The sequence below is a fragment of the Lathyrus oleraceus genome, chromosome 5 (assembly GCF_024323335.1).
Source record: "Lathyrus oleraceus cultivar Zhongwan6 chromosome 5, CAAS_Psat_ZW6_1.0, whole genome shotgun sequence".
In the NCBI taxonomy this organism is placed as follows: Eukaryota; Viridiplantae; Streptophyta; class Magnoliopsida; order Fabales; family Fabaceae; genus Lathyrus; species Lathyrus oleraceus.
In genome coordinates, this window is record NC_066583.1 from 3,946,737 (window position 1) to 3,956,090 (window position 9,354).

The following is a 9,354-nucleotide window of genomic DNA, read 5'->3' on the forward strand; positions in this document are numbered from 1 at the left end:
CATCGGTCCATTGTGCTTTGGGCTTTCGCACTAAATCATTATTCTCATTGGTCATAGTTATTTCAATTGGACCATTGAGAATAACGTTCCATATTTTTCTATCTATGGAATTTATGTGCACCCGCATACAGTCTTTCCAATAACTATAATTTTCACCATTGAAAACGGGAGCTCTATTATAAGCCCCTTTAGGTTCGTTAGCCATTTTCTATCAAAGTTATATTTTGAAGCACGGAGTGAACCGGTGCTCTAATACCACTTGTTAGACTATGGCACGGATCTAGAAGGGGGGGGGGTTGAATAGATCCCAATTAAAAGTTGATTCGGTGCTACCAATTAAAAATTGGTTTTGAAAATTTGTTTTAAGTGCGAAAGCGGCCGAGGAAAATATAGTCTAAAATGAACGGTTATTGGAAAACCGGATATGCGTCTAGCCTATGGATTGGTGATAATGTAGAATAAGAATCACTACACTAGTCACACTATCAATGATTTATTTCACTTGCTAGGATTCCTAGTTCCAATGATTCAAAGAGCAAATCAAACTAGATACACAACTAAGATAATTTTGGTTTAGGCAAATTATCAAACACTTGGTGTGCAAAAACACTCCAAGTGATATTTATGTTGAGTAAGTGATTCCAATTAGTCTAGTACAATATCTTATTATACTTTGGATTCAAAAACAGAGTTTTAACTTCTTACTCAATTAATATCAAGGTTTGATAATAAAAGTGCTTACACAAAAATCACTTATTTTTAAGCCAAAAACAAATATGCTGAAAAATAGAGAAGACAAAGATTTGATGAGGCAGTTCCCCCGTCGTCCTCGCTTCGGGGTACGTCTGCCCTCAATTCTAAAACTAGAATTGAGATTGCTTTAATAGATATCACCTGTTGAGTATAACAGTTTATACAAGGATTGAAAAGCAAATATACAACAGAATTCTCAAGACGTTGAATGTTGCTTCCACTCCTTGTTCCTTGATTCAAGGTGAATCAAGTCCTTCGATTGTTGTTGATAGACCTTCGATTCCAGCCCCTTTGTTGAATAACTCTCAGTTCTTCAAACCCTCGGCCCGGCTGATCTCAACTACAACAAATCGAACCCGAAATCTTCCCTTCAATATCATTGAATCCACTACTAGATTGATGAAGACTTCCTCTTCTCAATCACCTTCGTTCAGCTGAAAATTGATGAAGAAATCGTCCAAAAACCCCCAAAATCAAACCAATCTTGGAGGACAAAACCCTAAAGGTTTTATTCAAGAAAAAACCTGTCGCAAGCTTCAACCCGAACCGGATTCCCCAATCTCGGCTTCGAACGTTATCACCTTTAACCAATCACAAAGCACTTCAAAAATGGTTGTTTGTAATTGATGTGTTGTGAGATGTTGAAGATGAAGATGAAGAATCTTTGACACCTATTTCACTTTTTCTTTTTCTTTGTACACTTGAATCAATTTGTCAAAATGTTATGTGATACAAGTAAGTAAACTACTATTCATAGTGACAAACCAACCAACCCACTTAACAGCTTTTCAAACAAAGTGGGAATTGCTGAAAAACTGTATTTGCGCGCAAACGGTCGACCATAGCAGGTCTATGCATCGACGCATAGCCTGTAGTTTTAGACAATCTGAAAAACACATCAGTATGCTTCGACCATAGGTCGGTGTGCGCTGACCCGTGGTTCATGCGCCGACCCTGCGGTCGACTCAAGCCTTCGTGCGCTGACCCGTGAGGAAATGCACTATGTTATGCGCCGACCCTGCGGTCGACTCAAACCCTACAAATCTGCAAAAATTCAGATTTTTGTGGTTTTCATGCATTTTGTCATGACCACATTTTATCCACATATGTTGTATGAAATATAACAGTTTAGATGAGCATAGAAAAGGATATGATAGGTGATATGTTGCATTTGTTTTGTAGAGGTGGAATCGACAATGCCGATTCATCCATGGTGGTAATTTTTCATCATCGAAACCTATGGTCGTATGTTGTATGACAGTTTGCCCTTACATAGAGCTCCCGTTTTCAATGGTGAAAATTATAGTTATTGGAAAGACTGTATGCGGGTGCACATAAATTCCATGGATAGAAGAATATGGAACGTTATTCTCAATGGTCCAATTGAAATAACCATGACCAATGAGAATAATGAAGTAGTGCCAAAGCCCGAAGCACAATGGACCGATGATGATGAAAGAAAATACAATTATGATTGGAAAGCCAAAAATATCCTAATCTCCTCATTAGGTGTAGATGAATACTATCGTGTATCCCATTGTCCTACGGCTAAGGCCATGTGGGATTCACTACAAATCGCCCATGAGGGGACGAACGATGTTAAGTTGGCAAGAATCAACACACTAACACAAGAGTTTGATCTATTTTTCATGGAGCAAGGGGAAACCATTGCTGACATGCAAAAGAGATTTACTCATCTCATCAATCGATTACATTCATTAGGTAATCCGGTTTCCAATGATGTTGCTACTAATAAGATCTTGAGATGTCTTAACAGGGAATGGCAGCCGAAAGTGACCGCCATCAAAGAAGCAAATGACCTTACCATATTAGACTTGACAACATTATTTGGCAAACTACAAGAGCACGAACAAGTACTCTTGAGCCTAGAACAACACGAAAAGAAAGAAAAGAAGGACAAAACAAAGGTGAGTGAAAAGAAATCTATAGCTCTTAAGACTTCCTCCTCGAAGTCTCAAGCAAAAGAGCAAAGTGATTATTCCTCGAGCGACAAAGAAGAAGAGGACAAGAGCGAAGATATGGGGTTGTTCGTTAAACGTTACAATCGTTACGTGAGAAAGAACGGCATCCAACATTCCGAGAAGAACTTGGTAAACTTCCGGAAACAATCGAGGTACTCTAAAAATGATGACTCAAAACGTAAAAAGACTAGAGGGTCGTGCTACACTTGTGGGAAGCCCGGTCATTACAAACCAGACTGTCCGATGAACAAGAAGACAAAGGAAAAGGAATCATCCAAATCACACAAGAAATCATCAAAGCCAAGGAGAGCATACATAGCTTGGGAAAGCGATAGCGACTCCTCCGATGATGAAAGTTCTAGTGATGAAGATGAAGCTGTAAACCTATGCCTCTCTGCTCATCAAAAGAACAAAAAGAAACGGGTACGACATGCTAAATATGAAAAATCCTCTAGTATGTCTCATCATGAATTACAAGCTGCATTTGATACTTTACATTGTGAAGCTAAAGAGGCCTTTAAAAGGCTTGCCACAAATAACCAAATTTTTATCCATTTGGAACAAAAAATTCGAGAATCCGAAAGGAAACTTGAGGCACTCAAAGCTTCTACGGTAGAAAGCACAAAAGCAGGTTGTGAGGACCTTAGAAATACGATAATTAACTATGGGTGTAATACTTGTTATATTTGGCAAGGTGAAGTAAGAAACCTAAAGACCAAACTTGACAAGGCTCTTGAGCCCAAGATTACCTTTGCAATCGATAAATCAAACTTTCGAAAAAGTATGGTTAATCCATATCAAAAATATAAATATGTTATAAAGGATGAAGATAGCAAAGGCAATCAAAATGTTAATTTCTCTTGTCTTTATTGTTGCAATAAAGGCCACTCCATTGCTAAATGCAGGTTTAAGAGATTCTTAGTTCCTAAAGGCATTTATCAATGGCTGCCCAAATGCAACCATTTCGTTACTCACAATTCAGAACCCAATAAGCCATTGGGTACCTTCTCGTGTTAATTGCATTTCCATAGGTATAATGCCTCGAGACCACCGAGAGAAGATGGGTTCTCGACAGTGGATGCTCAAGGCACATGTCAGGAGACATATCACTCTTCATTGACTTCGTGGCTAAGAAGAAAGGATATGTAACCTAGGGTGACAACAACCGTGGAGCAATACAAGATAAAGGTAGTGTAGGTAACCCTTCTTCCACTACTATTTCTGATGTATTGCTTGTCGAAGGTCTTAAACACTATCTACTTATTATCAGTCAATTATGTGACAAAGGATACGATGTATCTTTTTCAAAAGATTGTTGCAAAATTGTACATAATGATGATAAGAAGAGTATGTTTAATGGCTTGCGAGAGAATAATGTCTATATGTTAGACTTGAACGAAGTATCGTTAACAAGTGACAAATGCCTTGTAACAATGAGTGAAGATTCATGGTTATGGCATAGGCGTTTAGCACATGTTAACTTTGACTTACTAAATAAAGTAGTCTCAAAAGATCTAGTCTTAGGTCTCCCCAAAATAAAGTTCACCAAGGATCACCTTTGTGATGCTTGTCAAAAAGGGAAGCAAACGAGGATCTCATTTAAATCCAAAAATATCGTTTCAACAACGAGACCTCTCGAACTTCTTCATATGGACTTATTTGGGCCGTCTAGGATTAAAAGTCTAGGAGGAAATTATTACGGTTTCGTAATAGTGGATGATTTTTCTAGATTTTGTTGGACTACCTTTTTAGTAAGCAAGAGCGATACGTTCGCCGCCTTTGAAAGGTTTGCTAAGCTTTCCCAAAATAAATTAAATACAAACATTGTTTCAATTAGAAGCGACCATGGGGGTGAGTTCGAAAACCATTCATTTGAAGAATATTGCGGTAACCATGGTATCGATCATAACTTCTCCGCTCCTCGTACTCCTCAACAAAATGGGGCTGTGGAGCGTAAAAATCGAATTTTGGAAGAATTGGGAAGAACAATGATTAACGAAAGTGGTTTACCGAAATATTTTTGGGCCGACGCCATTAGTACGGTGTGTTATGTTTTGAATAGGGTGCTCATTCGCCCCATTCTAAATAAAACACCGTATGAGCTTTTAAAAGGGCGAAAGCCAAATGTTTCTCACTTACATGTTTTCGGTTGCAAATGTTTTGTATTAAATAATGGAAAGGAAAACTTGGGCAAATTCGATTCCAAGGCCGACGAAGGTATCTTCCTCGGATACTCTCAATCGAGTAAAGCATATAGAATATATAATAAACGATTACTTGCTGTGGAAGAGTCTGTACATGTCACTTTTGACGAATCCTATCCGAGAAACGTCGGAAAGGGTAGTGTTGTTCATGGTGCAGATACATCTACGGAAGACATACTCAAGGGTGGCGAGCCGGGGATTGATCAACCCGACAAAGTCAAAGTTGAGGAGGATAAAGATGTACACCATGAGGAAACCGAGGTAGCTCATCCGCCTTCAAACGATGATCTCCCTCAAGCTTGGAAGTCTCCCAAAGACCATCCAATTGACAACATTCTCGGAGATATCTCAAAGGGTGTTACAACTCGATCGAAGCTAAGTAATTTCTGTTATCACCTCGCTTTCGTCTCACAAATGGAACCTAAAAACCCTAAAGAAGCCCTACTCGATGAACACTGGTTTTTGTCAATGCAGAAGGAACTAAATCAGTTCACTAGAAATGAGGTTTGGGACCTTGTCCCTCCTCCGCGAGGTCATCGAGTAATCAGCACCCGATGGGTGTTTAGGAACAAGTTGGACGAAAACGGGGTAATAACCCGTAACAAGGCGCGTTTAGTCGCGCAAGGGTATAACCAAGAGGAAGGCATCGACTATGAGGAAACTTATGCGCCGGTTGCCCGACTCGAGGCTATACGCCTTCTCCTTGCCTTCGCTTGTGCGAAAGACTTTAAACTATTCCAAATGGATGTTAAGAGTGCGTTCCTTAACGGTTACATAAATGAAGAGGTCTACGTCGCACAACCTCCGGGTTTTGAATCTCATGAGTATCCCGATCATGTTTACAAACTAAAAAGGGCTTTATATGGTCTCAAACAAGCTCCTAGAGCTTGGTATGAGCGGCTAAGTAAATTTTTACTTGATCAAGGTTACTCAAGAGGAAAGGTTGACACAACTCTCTTTATTAAACGTCAAGGAAAGCACTTGATATTAGTACAAATTTATGTTGACGATATTATATTTGGGTCTACTAACATGAATCTCGTGAGAGAGTTTTCGGATCTTATGCAGGGTGAATTCGAGATGAGTATGATGGGGGAGCTCACATACTTTCTCGGTTTGCAAATTAAACAACTCAAAGAAGGAACATTCGTGAGTCAAACAAAGTATTGTTTGGACCTTATCAAGAGATTTGACATGGCAAAAGCCAAGGCCATTGACACCCCCATGCCAACATGTGCAAACTTGAATAAAGATGAAAACGGTAAGGACGTAGAGGAAAAAAAGGTATAGAGGTATGATTGGATCACTTCTCTATCTTACTGCTTCTCGTCCCGACATTATGTTTAGCGTGTGTATGTGCGCAAGATACCAATCATGTCCCAAGGAATCCCATCTAAAAGCCGTCAAACGAATACTTCGATACCTATCTGGTACTCCGAAGTATGGACTATGGTATTCCAAAGGTAATGATTGCTCATTGGTAGGTTTCTCCGATTCCGATTTTTCCGGTTGCAAATCGGATAGGAAAAGCATTAGTGGTACTTGTCATTTATTTTCAAATTCCTTGGTCAGTTGGCATAGCAAGAAACAAGTCTCAGTTGCTTTGTCAACCGCCGAAGCGGAATACGTTGTCGCCGGTAGTTGTTGTGCTCAAATCCTATGGGTTAAGTGACAATTATCGGATTTTAATCTCAAACTCGAACGTATTCCCATTTTTTGTGACAATACAAGTGCCATTAATCTTACCAAAAATCCTGTGTTGCATTCTCGCACCAAACATATCGAAATTCGACACCATTTTCTTCGGGATCATGTAGAGAAAGGTGATGTTGTATTTGAACATGTTAACACTAAAAATCAACTAGCGGACATTTTCACAAAGCCGCTAGCTACTGAGCCTTTCTTTCATATTCGCCGAGAACTTGGTATTCTCGACATTTCGGAACGGGCGTCATAAATTGCCTGCTTTATCTTATTTCATTTAAAACTATAGTCTTGTACTTCTAACAAGTTAATGTTGTTGCAAGCACAAGTATATTGTTCATCAAGTTATTCCGGCATCGAGGTAATATTGTTCCTTTACCCTTCTCTCTCTCCCAACCTTCATGGTTAAATAGTTGTATTACATGATAATATTGTATATATATGACTTGTTTCTTATACCATATCTGTTTAGATGTTTAATGTTGTGTGGCATTCTATTTATGCATCAAACATGTGAGCATATGTGCATAACAGTGAAAATCTGCAAATTTTGCCTGTATGAGTCGACCATAACAGGCCAATGGTCGACGCACACCTCAAAAAAAACTTTCCTTTTTCAAAAAATTTAAACAGTATGCGTCGACGCACGCAGAGGGTATGGTCGACGCATCGCGCGAAAAATTAGTTTTTCTGCATAAAACTTTCAAACTTCCTATGCATTTGCATTTCAAATTCTCATTAAGTGTGCATTTAACCCACTACATTGTGAGTTGCACCTATCTAGTGCCTATTGTCTCTTGTCCTCTCCTCTTCCCAAAACCCTAAATCTTCATCTATAAAAAGGGCAAACCTCCTTCTTGCAAATCACTCTCAAAATCTTACACCAAGCTTCACTCTCTACCTTTACAAAAAGCTTCAGAACCATTACCCATGACTTCCTCATCCCGCAGACCTACCGGTAAGAGATCAAGGGGATCATCCTCTGCCTCCTTACCCATTACCGCTGTCTCATTAGTTCCACCGGCTCTTGTCGACACCTTCAACAAAGACATTGGTCCAAGAGGAGTTGTGAGGCAACATGCCTTCTACAAACTCACAGCAGAACGCATGCATCTCAGAAACATCATGTCTCTGCTACAGTATCACGGGATTGTTAAATTCCTGCAATGCAATGCCAAATATAGCGAAGACCTGGTCCGTGTGTTCTACACTTGCCTTCATGACAAATTTCGTGGTCAAAATTTTCACTCCAGGATCGGCACACAAAAGGTATCTTTCAAGTATGATGTTTGGAATAAATATTTTGATCTGACATTGGCTGCTGATGAAAATCCTCCTCCTGAGGTAACTGATTCTCACACAATAGAAGTATATGAGTTTAAGAGCGCTTTGAACGCTATGCTGAAACGACCTTACCCAGACCACATTGTGAACAGTGATGCGTTCCCACGAACTGTCACTGCCGGTAAGCTGAAAACAGGTGAGTGCATTCTCCAGTGGATTGTGGCGCGTATCCTGCGGCCTAAGAAGGGTGGCCTTTCCCGAGTTGAACAGGCTGAGGTTCATCTCATATATATCCTGAAAAATCAGCGCAAAATAAACTGGCCCTACTACATTGCTAGTAGGATGTTCAGTTTACGAGACTCCGGACGAGGCACTGCTCTTGCCTATGGATCTTTTATTCAAGAGGTTCTTACTGCAGCCGACGTTGATTATCCGTCCTTTCCTTATACCTCCATTTCCTCAGATAAAGAATTCAGCCCAAAATTTTTCTCTATGATGGGATACTTTTGGTGTGATGAGCGGAAAGCATACAGATTTGTTCGCAGGGGGTATATTCCTAGGATTGTTGAAGAGTCTGATGAAAGTGATGAAAGTGAAGAAGAAGACCAAGAGGAAAACGAAGAAGAAGGAGCAGGACAAGCATTTGAGCAGCATGATAGTCCTCCACAAGCAGACACACACGACTACATAAACACCGCTTGGGTTCAGGATACCTATTCGACTGAAGAAGATGCCCCTAACCATGGTGGCTGGGGTGAATGGCAAAATATGGGTTGGTCAACACAACGCCAATTCTATCAGCCGTATCAATATGGTGCTGAAGAATCTCCACCGTCTCCTCCGCAGCAAGAAAATTCTTCTGAACTTTTAGACATGATGCGAGATATGCAGCTAGCTCAACAATCTTTCATACAAACTCAGGATGAGCGCTATGCTCATATAAGCAGCCAGCTTCAAGCATAAAATGAGAGGCTCAAGTATCTAAGTAGTGTTGCTGACCAAATGACTTCTTTGGCAGATCCTTACAGAAACCCGGATGTTTGTTACGGTCGAGGACGAGGCTATTAGGGCATAAAACTGCATGTGCATCTGTACTTTTGTTGTTTGACTGAACTTATTATCTGTTATGCTTGTTTCTTAATCTAGTTTAATGTTATCTCCTTTTCAATTTGTTCAGTAATAATATTTGGTGTGGTATTGTTATATGATTCGTTATCTCCTGTTGAATATCATGTTATGCTGAATAATAGTTCTCTTTCTCTTTTTTGATGTTGTCAAAGGGGGAGAAGAGCATATACCAAAGCCAAGCCAAGATATTCACAACAATTGACAGTTTGTTTTGCAGCCAGCCTTAGATTACAAAAGAAAGGGGGAGTGTGTGTAAATATTGCATGTTGCTTTTCTTTGGTTTCACACAGGTTGTCATC